This window comes from Colobus angolensis, unplaced genomic scaffold (assembly GCF_000951035.1).
Source record: "Colobus angolensis palliatus isolate OR3802 unplaced genomic scaffold, Cang.pa_1.0 Scaffold225, whole genome shotgun sequence".
In the NCBI taxonomy this organism is placed as follows: Eukaryota; Metazoa; Chordata; class Mammalia; order Primates; family Cercopithecidae; genus Colobus; species Colobus angolensis.
The window spans coordinates 4,818,632-4,839,292 of record NW_012115433.1 but is presented as its reverse complement, the minus strand read 5'-3'; the positions used below and the strand labels follow the sequence as shown (position 1 = coordinate 4,839,292).

Sequence of the window (20,661 nt, the reverse complement as noted above, 5' to 3'; positions counted from 1 at the left end):
GGATATTAAATGCTTATAGGCTTTTAAAATTAATAACGAAAGAGTTTTAAGTGAGGTTAACCCCAATCACACCACTTAAATTGCTGTCAGCAACTTTATTCTCCCAAGCACTTAAATAATACACAAATACGCCTATGATGATTATCTGTATCTACAAAAGATGAAGATTTACACTTATTTGGCCAGAAATACTTTTGAAACAGTGTGGAAAGTGGACAGGATATTTGGGAGAACAAAGCCATGTATCCCTTTCAGAGATAAGAGAACCAAGGGGTTTCAAAAGAATCAGCAGATGGGAGGTAAAGTTTGTCTTCTGCACTATTTCTACTTCTGATATCATTCTGGATAAAGATCTATGCTTCTCGAGTGTGTCATTTATATTAATTCAGATAAACATCCTGCTCAGTAATACGGAAGAAACTTACAGCCACAGAGTAAACAATGACTGCCAACCATAGACAATGAATGGACCAGGTGAGGTCCAGAAGCAGAGTTTTGCATTCAGTATCTATGCTTAGGCCCCGACCTTCTGTGAGAAGCCTGTATCTGAAATAGCCCTCCTAGTTCTAATCCATGAATACTGGAATTTCTCCCCTTAATCTGCATTATCAGGTCAAATGTATTTAGTCCCATACCAAAAACGTAAAAGCCAGCATGTAAATTCATACAGCAGTAACACATTTAGACGCCGTTTGTAGCACGGCATAATTGCAACATCCATGTTTTTAATCCATGCAAACATAAATTCCGTAACTTAAGTTTCATTATTACAAAAAGATTGAAAAAGCCTGGGCAGTATCACAAATAGGGCGGCAGGGACTTTAAGCAGTTGCTTTGACCCAACTCATTCCTACCATCAACAATACCTGTAAAGTGATTTCAAAACAAAGATAGAGCAAAGCTCACCTGAACCCTCAGACAATCCCTGGGATTATTCTAGCTCCAAATTAAGAAGAGGTTATAAACAGAACCTTCTAGAATTATATGAAACACCAATGGATTATGGCACTTCCACATCTTTCTCTTTTTTCCTGTGCTACCAAATGTTATAATCCCACTGAACATCTTATAATTTTCATGCTTTATTGTGAAATACATTTTCTTCTCATCCAGAGAAGAAACCCTTGTTCAAAACCCTTTATGCCAAAAGAAGATAGAAAATTCATGAATATAGGCTGACTAATAAGACTATTTGATCTTTTGCAGATGTCATAAATGTAATATTTTACCTAATGCCTTCACAATCCTAAATTCACTAAGGGAGGAAAGGAAAGGTTGTATGAAACCCTCAAAAGTATTTACAAATGAAAATGAGTCTAAAGTTGCTACAGGTTTTTCTTCATGGAACTGTTGCCTCTTTACCTGTGTTATATTTCCAAATGTTTACTGCAGCTTAGAAACATATGCTCCCGAGTCAGTGACTAAAAATCCCACTTTTATTTTTGGAAGCTTTAATTCTACAAATCTGAAACAGACACTATGATAAGATACATTTATAAATTCTGCAGTGAGCATATGTTTTTTTCTCAATATTAAGGACACCTTTTTCTTTAACTAGCAAAAAAATCCTTCTATCAAAATTTTGACATCCAATATTTTTATGCCTTTACTACATACAACAGCAATTCTTTTAGGAAATATCATTAAATATAAATCAACTCAGATAATATTTAAGTATATAATAATGTTAACAATCCTTTGCAAAGCTATGACTACAATTAAATGGCCTTGAGCACAACGTCCAATACAATATCTAGTTTTCCTTTTTACAATCAAGGTCTCAGGCTCACATTCAATCTCCGTTGAACATCTACAATTAGTCAGGGCACTGAGGATGGAGTACTAGTTATACAAAATGCCTTCTATGTAATATATTCTTAGAATGCAACCTAGACCTGTACAAAAATAAAATGTCAAGGTCAGGGACCAAATCTTCGCATTTCAACTATTCTCATTTGTTTTCATGTATGGCAAAAAGATGCTCCTTCAGTAAAGGCTACTTAATGATAGTATGCTTCTAAACTAGTAGATAGCATGTTTATAAAATGATAGCATAGTTTCCATCATATATACATTGAACAAAAAAATACTCATTGTTATGAAATAAGCTATAATTTTAATTTCATTGAAAAAAGAAGAAGAAAATGAATGTTATTCCAGACACTAATTCTACTCCGAGAAGAAGTAAAGCAATGTGTTTAAGGCTTGGATATATGAAGAAAAACATGTTAATAAATAAGTTCTATTCTTTTTTACTTTGAATATACTGTATTTTACACTATCTATTACAATATGAATTTTATATATGCTTTTCACCCATTGAAATGAAACTTATACAATGCCTTTACTTGATAATAACTTGGTCATTCCATAGTTTTAAGGCTATTTGGTCGCTGCGTGTTTGTTGACATCACATATGAAAAAGAAACAGAGGAAAGTCAGCGCATCCCCAGTGTCATTCCTGGCCACCCCACACGTCTCTTTTGTGAATAGGTAGTATTCAAGGCAAATCAGTGATGACATTTTCTCTGAGAATGCAAAAGATATCTTCTCTAAGTAGATTTAAGAAAATGCAGGAGATAGAAAAGCATAAGTGTTGAATATGAGAGTAGCTAATTTAAATGTAAAAATTACCCCTTATTTGCAGTGTCAGTCTCTCTTCTCTCAATTCCCAAAGGAAAAGTGTGGCCCAACTGACAGAACGGTGATTCATCTGGATTTATGGAATATTGGAATGGATCTTTGGACTGTTGTCTCACTGCCTCCTCCCTGCACCCTATAATCCCATTGTCCACTTCAAACCATTCTGCTTGACTTCTGTCAGATTCACATTCCTAGAATACCAGTACAACATAGTGAAAATAGCGCTGGAGCCAGAAAGACATTTGAAATTCTGGTTCCCTCACTATCTTTATCTGTGGCTTTCAGAAAATCATTGAACATTTCTGAACATCAGGTTCCTTCATGTGCAAAATGAAAATAATGTGTAAAATATTGTTCATTTTATTGCATTGTTATAAAAATTGTGGATATGTATGTAAATCATCTTGCATGCAGCAAATGCTATTATGTATTGGCAAAATGATGATGATGATGGTCATGGTAATGACGATGAAAAGAGGCACAGAAACTCCACCTCTTTTCAGAAACTTGCAATTGGACCCTTTGTATGATATGTAAAGATCAAATTTTTCTGTGTGAAATGTTAAGATGCTCTATAAATTTTTACTGCTCTATGTATTGAGTACAACGTCTGCTACTCACAGAGGTATATTTTTTCTGCTGCAATCAATGAATTACTCACCGTTCTTTTGTGCTATGTGCTAATTTGTGTTCAAAACCCTTTTTGCCAATTACTTGTTCAAAGTAGAGTATTCCTCTTGCTTTCAGCACCTATCCAAGTTCTACTAGTTTTTCAACACTCAGTTCAAGAAGTTGAACTTTTCTTTAAAGGCTCTGGCATCTCTTTAAGACTGATATACCTGCTAAAAAGGGAATTTCTGAATATTTTGGCATTATGGCAGAATTCAATTGGTCTTGTAATATCAGCATAAGAGATATGATGACCTGAGATCATTTTTTGTATTTTAAGAATTACAGCCGTAGTTTTGTGGCTCTAATAATTAGATAAAACATTCATAAATTATTTTGAAGCCACGCCCATAGTGAGGCCCAAAAACTATGTCCCAGTGATCAAGCAATTATTGACTCCAATGATAACATATGAAGGATGCAAAAGAGAGACAATGAAATGATCTATGACTTCATAAGAACATATGAGATTTTGGAAAATAAAGCAATTCACATAAAGCATTTTTCTGAATATACTCAAATACGTCACACAAACCTACATAGATACTGTGTCACTAACTTATAAATATTTCTTTCTAATTTATTGTTTTCATTAAAATATGAAATAGAATTCAAGAATATTTACTGGATATATAGAAATATTTATTGTCAATAACATATTTTACTAACAAGAGAATATTTACTCAAAAGTTGTAATAACACAATTTCCCACAAAAATGATAGCAAAAACACATTCACATTATTTTAGAAAACAGAAAAACTGGTATTGATGTAAATAAGAATATCAATAAATATTTTATATATTTAGGTGCCTATGTTACTGACATGTTTCTAATTATATTTTTAAAGAATCTTTCTTATATTTAACAAATGTACCCACTTGACATTCAATTGATAATTTATCTTTGCAGAAAACATAAGCAAATGCTTCTCGATGGTTTCCAGAGATTTTTTCAGTTTTATAATTTATTTTTATATAGCTAAACATCATTTTTATTATGCACAGGATTTTATTAGTTTATTCTGTATCCCTATCTCCTCCACATTATACAGGTAACATGTAAAGAAATCAATATTCATGCTAAGTTTGAAATATACTTTCCATTAATGAATACAATAATTTAGCATGAAGACTCAACAAATGAAAAGAACTCAAGGTACATGAGGCATAAATAGAAGGGTTTCCATAACAATTTTACTTTTTTACTGTAAGAATATAGATTCCTTCAAACACAATGACTAATTCACATTCATTTGGAACTACGAAACAAAATTTTAATATCAACATACACTATTACTGTCTAAATGTAGAGTTGAAATTCTTACCTGAGTTTGGCTTAGTATACAGTTATTTTTTAAAGACAGGAAATGTATGACAAATTGTCAGGATAATAACACCCACAGTGGAAAAATGAAAGGGGAAAGGAAGAAATCACTTTAAAAAGAAACTCCAAATCCTTCTGCTTCCCAGCTCTACAGTAGTTTTGCTCTGCATCTTGTAAGCAACTGTCTTTGCTCCGAGAACAACACATGCTCTGCCTGAGCAGGAAAATATAAAAATTAAATAGAAAACCACAAGGTTATTAAACACTCTTACCCTCTGGGCTTGCTGGGCTGCTCCAGCGTCTCAGTTGCAGCCACATGTGTAAACAACAGAATTTCCTGCATCCTTTTCTCATCTGTACAGTTCTGGAGTCCTAGCCAACAGGATTATTTCCAGCATTAAGGGCACTCCACACAAACTCAAAAAAGATTCCCATTGGTTGTGAAATTTTATTGAAACCACTACCACAACCCCCTCTTTGGATCACCATTGAGCCAACCAAAATAAAATCATTTTTAATGTTCCCTAAGTATGGTTATCCAAAGCTTCCCATACAAGCATTTGAAACCTGTACTGTGGGTGAAAAAGAAAAAGACACCCACGCCTTCATCCCCAAGTGTACTTAATGTTTAATTACAACAGTATAGCTTGTAATAATAATAGAAAAAACTAAAATAGCAAAGCAAAAAAAAAGCCTAGAAAGTACCTATCTGCAAAATATTTAAAAGGAAATGATACTGCAGATTACAAGAACAATATAAAATATGCATCCAATCTGATTTGCATTAGATTGCACAAAAGCAAAAGAAATCATATTTAATAAAAGATCTGAGTATACAAATCATGAAACAAGAACTGTGTATCAAAACCCTTGATCGTGGTCACATTGGCAGGAATGTGAGCTGTAGTCCCTGGGGTGCCCAGTGAAAGCTCCCTGGCTTTTTCCCCTTTCCCTGGGGAAAAACAATATGAAGTAGCTTTCCAGTGACATGACTCAGCTGTCAGGAAGTGTTCTGATGGGGGTTGTGGGGGGAGGTCAAAGACCGCATAAAACAGAGAGCTTCTGGGGTTGAAACTAGCTGCAAAAAATGTCCAAAGTAAAGAAGAAAAAGTCAAAAGGTAACAGGATTGACTTGTTCCTTATAAGTAGCACAAAAACAACATTTGAAATGTAGGCAATAATGTCTTTGAATTGTTTTATTTTTCACCCTTCCCTAATTTGTAGGCCTATTCTGGTGTTATCATCTATCTTTACTTAATATTCTTTTCCCACTTACTTTCTGATGCAATGGAAAAGGTGGCCATCTTCCTGTATAAAGCCAACTGACCCATTCGAGCTAAACTTAATCATGATTCTTGCTCCTCTATCTTTGAACATTCCCTCTTGTCTGGATTTTCCCCACGAGATGTTAAATACCATACATTCCTTAGTCAATTTCATGTATGCCAATGAACTTTACTTTCAATTCAGTCATTTTCACTTTCAGGTACCATTCTTTCCATCATGGCCAAATGATTGAAAGTTCTCCAGCCAAGAATTTTATTTAGTCTTGCATCCATCTGATTTTAATTAATCAAAGTGACAATACACACACACACACACACACATGCATGCATGCACATAAATATTCTATTTATTTTTAATTTTTCCAATTCACCTCAATCCTTCTTCTAGTTGACATCTACACAGCCTTTCATACTGTTCACAACCCTGCCCACATGAAGCCATCTCTTATCTTGGCACAACACTCTCCTGGTTTTCCTCTTGACCTCTTTTGCTGGCTCTCCTCGCCCTCTTTGATGATGCCTCATCCTCCATCCATCCTTTGGTGTGTGTCACGTATGTTCTTAGATAAATTTACATAAAAACGTGTATATGCTGTCTCTGGATAATGCCATCCATCCTCATAGTTTCAATTACCATCTTTCTTTTTGGATGGCTCCCAAATATCTACTTTTAGACCCAATGACTGTCTGAATTTTCAGTACTTATACTTGTCAGCCCATTATTCTCCTCACCCAGAAAATGACACAGATACGGCATCAGCTTGTCTAAACTGAAATCATCATCTCTCGATGGACCTGCTATGTTATCTATGTAACTGTCAACCCAGATTTACAGTTTCCCAAAGAAAAATCCTGGAAGTCACATTTGACTCCTTCTACTAGTTCCTTTTCATTGTACTTCAATAATTTGCCCAGTCTTCTTTTCTCACTGCCACTACTATTGGTTTAGACAACCATCATGATCTTTCTAGATCACTGCAGTGTCTCTCTGTCTCTTAAATTGTCTCTCTTCTCCCAGTCTTCTGCTCCATCTTTAAAAAGATACAGGAGTCTATTTCCGGTACTTATGCACTTGAAGTCCCTGAAGGATTTTTAATCTTTTTGTCAACTCCCTTTTTCATAATACGTTGGCTTTTCTTGGTTTCTAAAACACAACTTTCCTGGATTATTTTTTCACCTTTCTGACCATGTCATATTTTTATCTCCTCTCTAATTACTTTTCTCTCCTTTCAATGGTGGAACACCTTCAAGAAGCCATCACTGGTCCTATTCTTATTTCACATTTCTGTCTAGGTGAGCACTTCTGTTTTTGAGGCTTCTTTTGCCACACATGTTTGGTGAGTTGAATCGTGTCCTCTAAGAAGATATGTTGAAATCCTAACTCCCTGTACCCATGAAGATGATTATTTGGAAATATGGTCTTTGAAAATGTAATCAAGTTACACTGAGGCCATACTAAGTGAAGGGGAACCATAATCCAAGGACTGGTATCTTCATAAAAAGAGGGAAGTGTAGACAAAACACACAGAGGAGAATGCTATGGGAGAGACAGAGACAGCAATTGGAGTGATATGTCTACAAACCAAGGATTGCCAACAATCACCAGAATTAGGAGAGTCAAAAAAGGGTTCTCCCCTAGTGCTTTCAGAAAGAGTATTGCTGGTTGACACTTTGACTTTGGACTTCTGTCCTTCAGAACTATGAGATCAATTGTTTTAAATGACAAACGTGTGATATTTGTTACAGCAGCCCTAGTAAACTAATAGACATATAATTCTGAAATGTATATGGTCTTTCCTTAATAGTTTCTAAAGCTTCAGATCTGTATTTCCAAAGTCTAATGAAATATTCACTAGGAGTCATTCAAATCTTTCAATAATCTCCAATCCTCCAAGCTCTTATATTTCTTCCAAATACTCTAATGTACCTTGTAATCTCAATCTTAAATAAAAACACTTGCACCCATCAAGTCTCTCAATCTAGAAACCTCTTTGCTATTCCTAAGTTCTTATTCTTCTTCACCATTCAAATTTAATAACTCATCTTTACATTAAAACCTGAAACCTCTCTCTTCACTTTATGTCCTTCTATTTCTTTGCATTTGTTTTTGTCTTACCACAATAATTTTTTTTTTTTTTTTTACTGGCAAGTTTACAAATTACTGACAGGCAAAACTTGACTATACATGGAGGGCACTCTTACTTGCAGCTTTCTCATGTGAAGGCTCTTTTTGCCCTACACAGGCCACATCCATTAGGGTCAGAAAGTGGAGAAGGTGTCCTACTTCATCCTTATTGCCAAGTCTGGCTCACAAATTATTTGTTGATTGATAGCATGGGACCTCTGAGAATAGAAAACAAAATTACCTATGGTCTCCATCCTAGTTTCAAAGGGTACATTGACACCATGGTTATAATACCTCCGTGCACACACACACCTCCATTATCCTAACACTCCATATCATATAACAATCACTTGGGGGCATATGAAAAAGAGACGAGAAAAATTCAGCCGTGAGGTTTCCAAAATTTGCTGGCAAGTTCATAATGTCTTGAGGTACTCAGCACACATCAATGAAGGCTATTTTTTTTTAGTGGATTCTAGTTTCATTCTATATATTAGATCCACCCTGTGGGTTCTGATATTTACCTACTGAGTATCCTTTCTCCCCTTCCTCCCTACAAAACATTTGTTTATTTTTGTTTGGAGCAACAATGTGGTCAATTTTTTTGAAGCCTGTGTTAACAAGCCTCCCATACAAATATACTTGGCTGTGTGGCGCAGTTTTGCCAATGAAACATAAGTGGAAACCTAATGGGTTTAGAAAAGTTTTGTATTTCTAATGCCAGTCTGTTGACTTCTTTCTCCTTTTTCATTCCTTGAACAAGACAAGGAGGCTGGAGACGGGGATGCTGTTCTTAAATGATAATAAGCTCCTGAAGTCATGATTCAGATGCAAGCTACACATTAAGAACAGAAGAAAAACTCTGAGCTTTAATCAACCTCATGAGAGATTTCAATGATGGGAGGAAAAGAGAACTTAATCTGGTGAAACCACTGTCATCAGGTTTCTCCTATGTCATTATTTATTAGATTGGGAGTTAGAGACCAATGGAAAATTGTAATAGTATCTCGCTGGAGACACAATGGAGAATAAATATTAATCAAAACTGATTCACTCTAGATTCTTATCACCTAATTGGGAGGTCCAGAAGAAATCATGAAATTGGAAACTCCTACAGCAACCTTTACCGAATGTTACATCTATCTCTCACCATCTGTGTGGGATAGTTCCTGATTCCCAGAGAAAAAGTTAACACTACAGCCAAAGCTATACTGGTGGATTTATTTACCTGTCTATTTTCTCAAAAAGCTATGAATTTCTTAAGGAGATAATGTTGTATTTATATTTTAATATTTTGCAAAAACAAAGCAAGTAAATTAATGAATAAGACCACAAAGCTGACAGCTGGTTGGTAGCAGAGCTAAGACATATCTTAGTCTCATCATTTAATGAAACAGTAAATGGATAAATGAATGGATGGATGGATGGATGGATGGATGTTCTATGAATGCACTGAAGAAAATAAAAACAATGTCTCAGAATTGGACATGTTATAGAGAAAGTAAATTAGAAAGATATACCATCAAAATATTGAATAAGTATATAGTGATTTTAAAATTCTTCTAACATTGTTTTTTATTCTACTTTTATAAATTGAAAGAATTAATAGTACTAACATTAGATACATATATTGACAAACTTTTTTAAAAAATAGAAATACCAATGAAGTCAGACAAATAATTTCCTATGGACCTTAGTAACTATTTGAATTCAGCTGTAGTTTAAAAATCTTAACTGCTACAATTTTAATGACTTAACAATATTTGTAAAATTACTCTAAAACAACACGTTACAATGTTAGCAACTGAAAATTTTTTGGAAGGAAGCCAATTTTGGTTTTGATTGAAATGTACTAGGTGATTTGAAATCACAGATTACAGCCGTGCATTCATGAACTCACAGAGTGCAGCTGTGATGTTCCAAATACACTCTTCATTAATCAGGAGAGACCAGCTGGGTAGCCAGCAGCTCTTATTAAACTAACCTGTGCGTGTCCAGATACATCAGTCACATAAGTCCAAATGACAATAAGTGAATCATATTGCATCAATATAGAAAATAATATTTCTTCCCTCCTGCTATTTTAAAAATAGGAATAATTGTCTCTCAATGTCTAAATTTTCTTTATAAAAAGAATATGCACTTTTATGAAAATGTCTAAGCTATAACACAAAACTAACTATATTTATATTTTGTCAACTAAAGGAAAAGTTAAGAAAACAATTTAAGAAAAATAAATCTAATCTACAATATCTAACATGCAGAAAAAAGAAGAGATCTTGATGTCAAACGGACCTGAGTTCAAGCATCGGTTGTGTGTTCTCAAAGAGTTACATCTCTAAACCTCGGTTCATGTATTTGTAAAACAGATGTAACCTGTGGAAAGATTCTAACAGTTAAGAAATAATGTATATAAAGTGCTAAAAGAGTACCTAACAAACACCTGAATGAATTAAAGGAATGGATTAAAGCTATAATTAGCAATAGTTGTTTTTAAAAGTAGTTATGTTGACCTAACTATAACATCCACAAAATAATCTAAAATCAAATTTTTATATTGTAAATATGAACATTAAGTAAATTCAGACATGTCCCAGTCTGATGGTGTAACTTATGTTGCTACCTCTCAACCCGGTAGCTTCATGGTTGTGGTCTTGTTTTGCCACCCACTACTTAGGCTCTGACCAAAACAGACACATTACTTAAGCTTCTAATAAAAATTGTGAAGTTATCTTTGTGAGGCTGAATATTTTAGGAAATTTCCTTGGGAATATCCAACTATTAAAAGGTGGCCTAGAAATAAATATTTGCTTTTTAAATCATCAGATATAGTTGATAAAATTAGGTTTAAAAATACAGTCATTAGGTTTTAATTGAGCTCATAGCAGCAGTAAATGGTTAACTGTTCTTTCCTTGGTTAGTAATAGTAGGATGTACTCAGCTTCTTGGAATGATTTCTCCAACTCAGCACTGTTGACCTTTGGACCAGATAATGCTTTGTTATGTGAGGCTGTCCTGTGCAGTATAGGGTGTTCAGCAGTATCTCCAGCCCCCACCTACTAGTTATCAGTAGCACATCCAGTTGTGCAAACCAAAAATGTTACCAGACATTGCCAAATGTCCTCTGAGAGGCAAAATCTCTATCAGTTGAGATACATTGTTTATGGTGATGGAGTAGTGAAAAGATGAGGCTACAATTTAGCTCTGCTACTCTCCAGCTGTCAGCTGTGTGGTCTTAGGCAGAGTGACTCCATCATTCCAAGTCTCATTTTTATTTTTCATACATATATATATATGAATATATATGAGAAAAAAATATATATGGTTAGGAAATTAGACTAGATAATTTTGAAAGTTTATCTTACTAAAATATTAGGTGCTTTAAAATCTGTCTCTCTCACACATACACACACACACACACAGTCTACTTACACATTTCAAACGTCATTTATGTAGTCTACATTAGGATATCAAACACATAAGGAATAAAAACAAAAAAGATTGTTACAAAACCCATTTTTGTTTGCAGGAAGCAGTCTTACAGTCTTATAATTAATTTTTCTGAATGACTTCTACTCCAGGATTACCACATACACAGAAAGAACAAATACTTCACCTTAATACATCTAAATCAATAAGGCTAAGCACTGCTTTTTGTCTCAAAAGAACTCAACATCCACTATACTGATGAAAAGTGCTTTTACTGATCAGGAAACTATATTAAATTGCAATTCAACTTGACCTCACTAAGGAAAGAGTGTCTACAATTTAACAGAAACATTGATTTTACAACATTGATTAAGAAAACATATCTCATTTCTGAATCTGTAAACTCGAACTATTTGGGCAGCCCTTGCTAAATAATCTCTTTCAAGACAGAACTAATCGTCCTCAATGCATAATTGTTCTGAATAATGTTAATAAATATTCTTGGCAGCAATATTGAACTACCACTTGCTAAGGCATATGGATTAATTCTCTACATAGTATGAGTTTTATTTTACTCTCTTGAAAGTTTTTTTTTTTTTTTGCTAATCTCTCCTTTTGATTTCTTAGTACACACATTACCTATGCTCTGTGAAATTCAAAAAATGCCATTTCCTTATTTCATGAGAGACTGTCATTTATGGTCATAAATTGCAGCTATAAACAAAACACAATAAAAGTTACCAAAACAGTAATGCTTATAGCATAATCTATGGCTTTAAAGACAATCTGAACCAAGTCCTAAAAGATCTAGGTTTGTTCTTGATCCTAACATGTTGCTTATGTTAGACCATATATTTTACTGAAGGAGATTTTGGAAAGTAAAAATGTATATATGTAGAAAATTATTTTTCTTGTATTACAAGGATCTATATAAATAATGATTGGTAAAACGTGTTCTTTAATAAAAGCAACATTGCATTTACTATAATTATAAGGTATGATTTGTAAAGTATTGTGTTTAATTAGTCATGACATTTAATCAGGTTTGATTGTTGATGCAGTTTGGATCTGTGTCCCCATCCAAATCTCATGTTGAATTGTAATCCCCAATGTTGGAGATGGGGTTTGGTGGGAGGTGATTGGATTATGGGGGTGGATCCTTCATGAATGGTTTACAACCATCCCCTTGGTGCTGTTCTCATGATGAGAATTCTCGTGAGATCTGGTTGTTTAAATGCATGTGTCACCTCCCTCCCTCTCTTCCTCCTGATCCCACCATGTGAGACACCTCACTCACCCTTTGCCTTCTGCCACGACTGGAAGCTTTTCTGAGCACCACCCCCCAACCATCCACTTGCCCCACAAAACAGAAGCTGTCATGTTTCCTGTACAGCCTGCAGAACTATGAGCCAATTAACCTCTTTTCTTTATAAATTACCCAGTCCCAGGCATTTCTTTACAGCAATGTAAGAATGTACTAATACAACAGCTCTTAACAAATATTGAATACTTAGAGCATATGTGAGGTAAGCCAATGAAGCTTAAGGATTTAAAAAATTCATATAAATGAAACAGAAAAATGTCATGATTGAAAAAAGCACCATTAGAATTGTTATAAAATTTCCTTTTTAGAAAGAGTAAAACACGGAGTTTAGTTTTGAGTATCAACTGTTAAACCTGAGTCAATATACTCAAAAGCACTCATAAATGTTATCAGCAGACTTTAGTTTAATATAATAGGCTCTGTGTCATATGTTTTCTCTCCTGTTTCCCATAATATAAAAGTATTGTTCTTGTTTTAAAAATAAACCTCTAACAATGGTGAAATCAAGAAAGAATGATTTACGTCTTCTGAGGTAAATCAGACAAGACATTTTTGGGGATTTCTAAACATCAGAAATATATGGGAACTGATGACAGGGACATCTAAGCACAGAAAACGACATCACCCAATATCTGAAAGAGAAGGCTGTCAACAATGTAAGTCAAAAGTATCTGGCAGAAAATCTAAGTGCAGCGTAAGCCCAAACCAATGAGGTATAAACCATTAGGATTATCAGTGCACTGCCTGCCTGACCACAGGACTCGACGTTTTCTCTCTGCTCACACACACAGCAGCTGCTTGGATGGCACAGTCTAATGCTGGAAGAAGTGACATTTAAATAAAGTAGATGATCTCCCTGAGGAGGCTTCCTAGCATGAGCACAAGGGACAGGGAGAGACACATCACAAAGTTTTAGAAAACTTCAAGACTACAACAAACACTGAAAAATAAAGGAAACGGACAGTCCACTCCTAGTGAAACACACTTAAGGAATCTACTCAAAAATAAGACTTCCTTACTTTTAGATATGGACATCTAGAACCTGATTACCTGCTCTCCACCCACATATCACAATGGGAAACCTGACTGAAAACAGAAGCCTTCCCAGGCCAGGTGTGCTGGACAAATAAACTAACCAATCGCACCAATCTCCACTGAGTACCAGTTACTTCACCTGCAAAACGAGGCCAGTACATTGTTGAAAAGATGATTGTGAATCTGCAAAAGAGAACCTCCAGCCTGGCAGATAGTAAGCACTCATTAAATGTGAATGGCAGGTATAATAACAATAGTAACAATAATAATAATAATGGCATACGTTCAATCACACTAACAAAGAATGGCCTCACATATGGTTAAATTTTTGTTTTTGTTTGGTGCTAATCAATCCTGTGATTAAAATATGGTCTTTGTCTTTTAGAAATAATGTTGAATATTTTTACTATGTTATGAAACATGATTAGCACAACACCACAAACATGAAAAATGAACACTATTTTCATTCTAAACACTTTCAAGCAAATTTCCCTCAAGATTTCATTTAGTTTTGGTTAATCAATGCTGATTAAGTCAAATCTCGTATTTCCAACTACTAGAATTTAGAGAGTGAAGACAGTGTCTCTGAACTGATCCAGATAAAAAAAAAAAACAAAAAAAACTGAGAATATGAAAACTCTGATGTCAAAGCAGAGGCCATGCAAAAATATTCATTCAGATGTAAAAGAAATATGCAGTGCCATTAGCTAACTAAATAAAGCACTAATATTTCCATGGCATACTTTCCTACACACAGACATAACTTGTATTGACTTCAAAAACCTCTGAGAGAGAAGAAGAAAAGGAATAAATCATTACATATATATACACCTATATATGGTGATTTTATTTCATTATATTCCTACACAACAAGGACAAAGAGGTGTATATGTTGATTTTCCTCATGAACTCTAAAATGCACCACATCAGGAAAAATATAAACTTTTGGGTGATAAGCTGAAAAAAATATATATAATTTAATCCAAATCCTAGAAGTACAGAAATGAAAATTTGGACCTATAAACATTATTTACCATCTTTCCAAGAAAATTCAATTATGATCATGTATTTGATAGGATAGTAAAAGAATAAGACTGCTATTGCTTCTTCAAAGAGAAATTACATTCCTATTCATTGAAATCAGAAAATTTCACTTTATGGTTAAATGATAGAAATTGTTTACACAAGATAGCTGTAATAAAAGTAGCTTCAGTATTTATATTCTTTGCCTAATTCTAGATATCCTCAAAAATACCTCAGTGACTGTTATTCTAGTTATATCTCTTAGATCTTAAAAATCAAAATTTATACATTTCCTCACTTTAATCTATCAAGGCTCAGCAATACATGTTATTATAAAAAAAAATTTTAAATACCCATAACCCAATCTTTCTGTCTTCTATTTATTCCACAAATCATTATACAAGCCAAGCCCGGATAAGCTCTAGAGAATTTTTAAAATAACAAAATAATAATTATATTTTAATATTTTGATAGCATACAGTCAAAATTAACCTAAGAAATTATTTATCACATTGTCTTTCAAATGTTTTTAAAGTAGTGGAGACCTTTTGTTCAAGAGTTAAACAATATATTACACAGAAGTCATGAAAGTCAAAAGTGAAACTTCTCCCATTAATTCTTGGAGGACAGCCTGGATACCTGCCCACTTGGAAACTCTCTTCATATCTAATTTCCTCCAACAATGGCCATTGGAGGTCATCCATGGAATCCCCAGACTCTAAGGAGCACTTTGAAAAATAATGTAATAAAATTATTGTTTTACAGATAAAGAATCTTGAATTCAGCCAAAAAAATTCTATATCCAAATTTCTTTCTGTCCACCCACTCATTCTTCTCTTATTAATTTTCTGAGAACTTAAATGTGTTCCTGTTTAAAATTAATATATATTACATAAGTCATAGATGTTTCTTTTCAATACATCAGAAAATATAAATATGCACAAAGAAGACTACCACTCTTGGTCTCCATAATCAGCTAAGTAATGAAGGCATTTTGTTTTGTACTTTTCATGATGTTGTTAGCCAGTTACTACAGATGATACATACAAAAAACAGATAACTTATGCTTATCTATGCTTATTAGTTGCAAGATGAACTAATCGAAATGTGTTATCATGTATCCCCAAAACTTTAACAGATGTGACTGTGTTTTTTCCATCAGAGTTTGTAGAGCATGTGTCTTAATAAGCCCTCCAATTTTCTACTCACTTTTGGCTTATCTGGTGTGATTATAACTATGTCATTGTTCTGACACTAATTTCGTTATCCTCAGACTGTATTATGACAGAAGGATAGGAGAGTTAACACAGACTTGTGACAAGACTGCCTTCCTGGTGAATGCAAAATGTTTCTGATCCAAGTAACATCAGCCAAAATGGTAGAGTAGGGAACTCTGAGGCCCAGAAACACAGAAAAACTTGTTAAAACTGTCAGAATCCACCTATTGGAAACCTCAGCATCATCAGTCATTAGGAAATGTGAATCAAAGCAACAAGGAGCTACTACCTTATTTCCACTGGGATAGCTAAGATCATAAAAACATAAATGATTTTAAAATGATTGAAAACAAATTAAAAATATATTTCATGACATGAAAATCAGGAAATTCACATTTCAGTGTCTGTGAATAAACTTTTATGGAATAAAAAAAAAACAAAAACAAGTGTTGGTGAAAATGTGGAGGTGAAATCTGTACATGTTGATGGGAGGAATGCAAAATCGTGCAGCTGCTTTGGAAACTAGTCTGGCAGTTCCCCCAAATTAAAACCGTACTGAAATAAACAACTACATTCACACAAACACTTGTATACAAATGTTTATAGCAGCATTATTCATAATGGCCAAAAAGTAGAAACAACCCTTACACTGAGGAATGGGCAAAGAAATCATGGCACATACATTCAATGGAATATAATTCAACAATAAAAAGCAATAAAGTACTGATGCATGCTAAAACATTATGAGAAGTAAACATTATGATAGGAAACATTATGATAAGTAAAAGAAGTCAGTGAACAAACAACATATTGTATGATTCATTTATATAGAATGTGCAGAATTGGCAAATAAATAAGGATAGAAAGTAGATAATTGTTTGCCTACAGTTGAGGATAGAGAGAAATGAGGAGTGACTGCTGATGCATACAGGGTTTCTTTCTTAATTTTAGTTTATCTTGGTTGATAAAATTGTTCTAAAATTGATTGTGATCATGGTAGTACAATTTTGTGAATATACTAAAACTATTGAATTGTATATTTTAAATAGGTGGATTGTATGGCATGTGAATTGTAGCTCAATAAAATTATTTTCTTTTTAAAAAATCAGCCCATGTGTGAGGCAGCAAGTTTGCCTAAGCTATCAGAGCTCCTTATAATCAACAGCAAGGCTCTGTAGAATCAATAATATAACTCATCTCTACAGTCACCTATATGTTTTAGTTTTTTTCCTTTCCTCACTGTATGATTTTCTGCTTCTCTACTTTAATAGTCTCCAAACATTTTTGATTATGCAACAGTCATCAAATTATATTCCATAAGAACCCATAACATAAATAAATGTACTGAATTCATTTATAAAGATAATGATGTACTGTTGTGCCAATATGTGATGTATGTTATTGAACTGTTATGAAAATACAAAAGAAAAGTGCGATTTTAAAATATAAATGAATCTTTATTATTTTCTTCATGTTTTTCAATTGCCTTAAGCAATCTTGTACTAAGCAATCCTTGTGTTATGCTTAAGCAATCTTTGACTTAAGCAATCCTTAGACTATGTGGCCTTAAGCAACACAGTACAAGGAAAAGATATAATTCCCAGCATCTGTGCTACTAAGTTTCCTATTGGCCTACTTCCTTATAGTTCTCTCCTGATGAGGACTCTACATATAATTTCCTGCTGCACTGTCAGCTCACACACCTATAAAAATGCAAACGCATGCATATGCACATAAATTTCCTGCCAGAGTAAATTTTGAGTATTTTTATTTTTTGTTTATCAAACTACTGGGGAATGAGGGCAAGGTATTTGGGAACATCTGTCAACCTCATAGAAAAAAAGGATGTCCAGTTTTCCGGGTGGTGTGTGTCGTTAAACAAGAATGCATAATGAACCTTCTTACTATTATTCAGAATAACCTCTACCCAAATTTAGAATAAGTCAGGCTCGTTTTTCATATACCCATCCTATTTACCTTTTAATAGTCTTCACTTCTTCAAAATTCTGGTACTAGGTTTTCACAGTTTTTTTTTTTTTTTTTTTCTGGTTTTCTTCCTTTTCATCACTGTAGACTATAACTAGAAATCACTTTGACCAGAAGTCATCACTATTTCTTCATGGTTATGCTTCCCCAAGTCTGAATTCCTTCAAAGCAGTTCCCATGACCTGTTCACCTTTGTATCCCCAGTTCCCAGCACATTAGCTTGATAAGTATTTGGTTTTCAATAAACGCTCTTTGAATAAGCATATGATTTATTCAATCAGTTATGCATGTGGGATTTGGGAATTTTTTAACATAAACATATTTCAATTAACTGAGTGACTTTAGGGAAAGTTTCTCAATTCACTGTGACTTAGCCTTTGTTTACTACTTATTAAAAAAAAAAAAAAGATTTGACCTGATGACATCTAAAATCCTGTTTATCTCTGAATCAGCAATATCTGGTGAGATGGCAAACTAACACCAGGTACATCTCACGTAAAATGGTGTTGCAGCTACTCAATTATAAATGTAGTATTGTCAGAGCTAAAAGAAAGGATTTCTGGCAACCAAACTTATACAGAAATGGTAGAAATCAAACATGAATTCCTAAAGAGTAAATTGGTTGATGAAAAATGGCAAATCTTAGAAAAAGATGGATGGTGTTATTTTTGGAAAATTAAGAAAGTTCCTTCGCTGGCAAAGAGAGATTTTGAACTCAGTAATCAGTAACTTTTGCCATTAATTAAAAGAAATATGCTAGGACAGTTTGGAATATTGAGAGGGAAAATGTTGACTCTCTTCTCGAATCCCAAGTACATCTGACGGTCATAAAGTTGTCCTTCTGCTGTTAGATTGTAGGTGCTAGTCTTGGGTTACGTCTCTCATTTCCTTGCCTGGAAGTGTTATCTCACTTGTTAAACTTATGGAACAGTGGTTTAATGAATACCTTTATGCAAGCTCTATAGTTTCTAAACTAATTTCAAATCTAGTACCTGTAACCTATCAGCAAGTGATGACTTAGTAATGAGAATCTTCCTTTAAAACTTGAAGAAAATTCTCCATTTGATTCATTGCAATATACTTGTCAAGCTTGAATCTCTTCTCTCCCTTGAAAAGCAATTGCAATCACTGTATCTGACATATTTAGGAAACTGTTCTTAGTTTTTCTGTTGTTGTTATTTGTTCATTAACTTCCAGGCAAGACTCTCTTCGAGTTACTCTTTAATCTGCTTAATTTGAGGTACATGACATAGTAAGTCATTTATTTGAATAGCTTATCATTTATATCAATTTAAAAATTCCACATACCATAAAATAGTTTCTTTTTCTGCAAGCATAGAGATCTAAATACCCCCCTTTAACCAATCCCAACAAAAAGAGTTTAAGTAGCTAGAATAAAAGAAGAAATAACATTTTGCTGATCTGTAAGGAAACTAAGAATTATTAGGTCCAACATGAAGTGAAAGTTAGAAATCAAGGAGAAAAAGAGTGCTAACGTCAACTTTCATTGTGAAGGTATTTGCCTAAAATTGATAACTTTGACTCCCATTTTGAGGACTCCTCAGGGCCTAAGAGAGAGGAGAGAAAGCCTAGAAATTGACAATGCGGGACCCCAACAGCATAGACCCTCATATAAAAGTGGAAATCCAAAATAACTATAACTTGAGACTAAAAGTCAATGATCAATTCATCTACTGAGAAGAAAGATACAGCAAAGACACGTCTTGAGCTTGTATTGAGTGTTAAAGGGAGAAATAGTCCTTTAAAACATGGAAACACTGAACCTGTTACGAGTTTGCAGCTCTACTTCACGCTACCTGCTTAATCAAAAAGTTCTCAGCAAATTTATTTTTAAATGGTTTTGAGATGAAAATTTCCCCATGGAACTGATGGAAATAAATTCAACCAAGATCACAAATATTTCCTATAGGTAAAATTCTAAGGGAAATTATCTGCACACCCAAACACACACAGAGACGCAATATATAAGTACCACAAAGGATGTGAGTGGTACGTATGTGGGATGTATGTGGGGAAAAAAATGATAATACAATAAAAACAACAACAAATTTATGTATTAGAATTGAGACTAACCAAAAATAATTATTTTCAATGTGTATCAATAAGTCTTTTTTTAACTTTAAAGTTCAAGGGTACATATATATGCAAGTTTGTTTCATAGGTAAACTTGTGTCATGGAGCTTTTTGTACAGATTATTTCATCACCCAGGTATTAGGCCTATTACCCATTAGTTATTTTTCTTGACCCTCTCCCTCCTTCCACTCTCCACCCTCTGATAGGCCACGGTGTGTGTTGTTCCCTTGTGTTCATGTGTTTTCATCATTTAGCTCCCACTTATGAGTGAGAACATGAGAGATTTTGTTTTTTTGTTCCTGAGTTAGTTTGCTAAGGATACTGACCTCCAGCTGCATCCTTGTCTTTGCAAAAGACATGATCTCATTCTTTTTGGTGGATGCATAGTATTCCGTGGTGTATATGTGCCACATTGTCTCTATTCCATTTTCTATTCATGGACATTTAGGTTGATTCCATGTCTTTGTTATTGTGAAGAGTGACATTGTCTCTATTCCATTTTCT

The 20,661-nt window shown here is 34.0% G+C and overlaps 1 protein-coding gene across 3 annotated transcripts in view; it reads right to left on the bottom strand.

Annotated features, from left to right (window-relative positions):
* The window catches only part of CCDC102B (coiled-coil domain containing 102B), a 365,304-nt gene that overhangs the window by 282,695 nt on the left and 61,948 nt on the right, over window positions 1–20,661 (bottom strand). Inside the window, exon 1 of one of the 3 annotated variants that reach the window (XM_011944079.1) lies at window positions 4,910–5,011. The exons of the other annotated variants lie outside the window; for them this stretch is intronic. The gene's annotated coding sequence lies outside the window, so the exon portion shown is untranslated. Of the gene's footprint in view, window positions 1–4,909; window positions 5,012–20,661 lie in introns of those variants that run through there. 3 annotated transcript variants of the gene reach the window in all.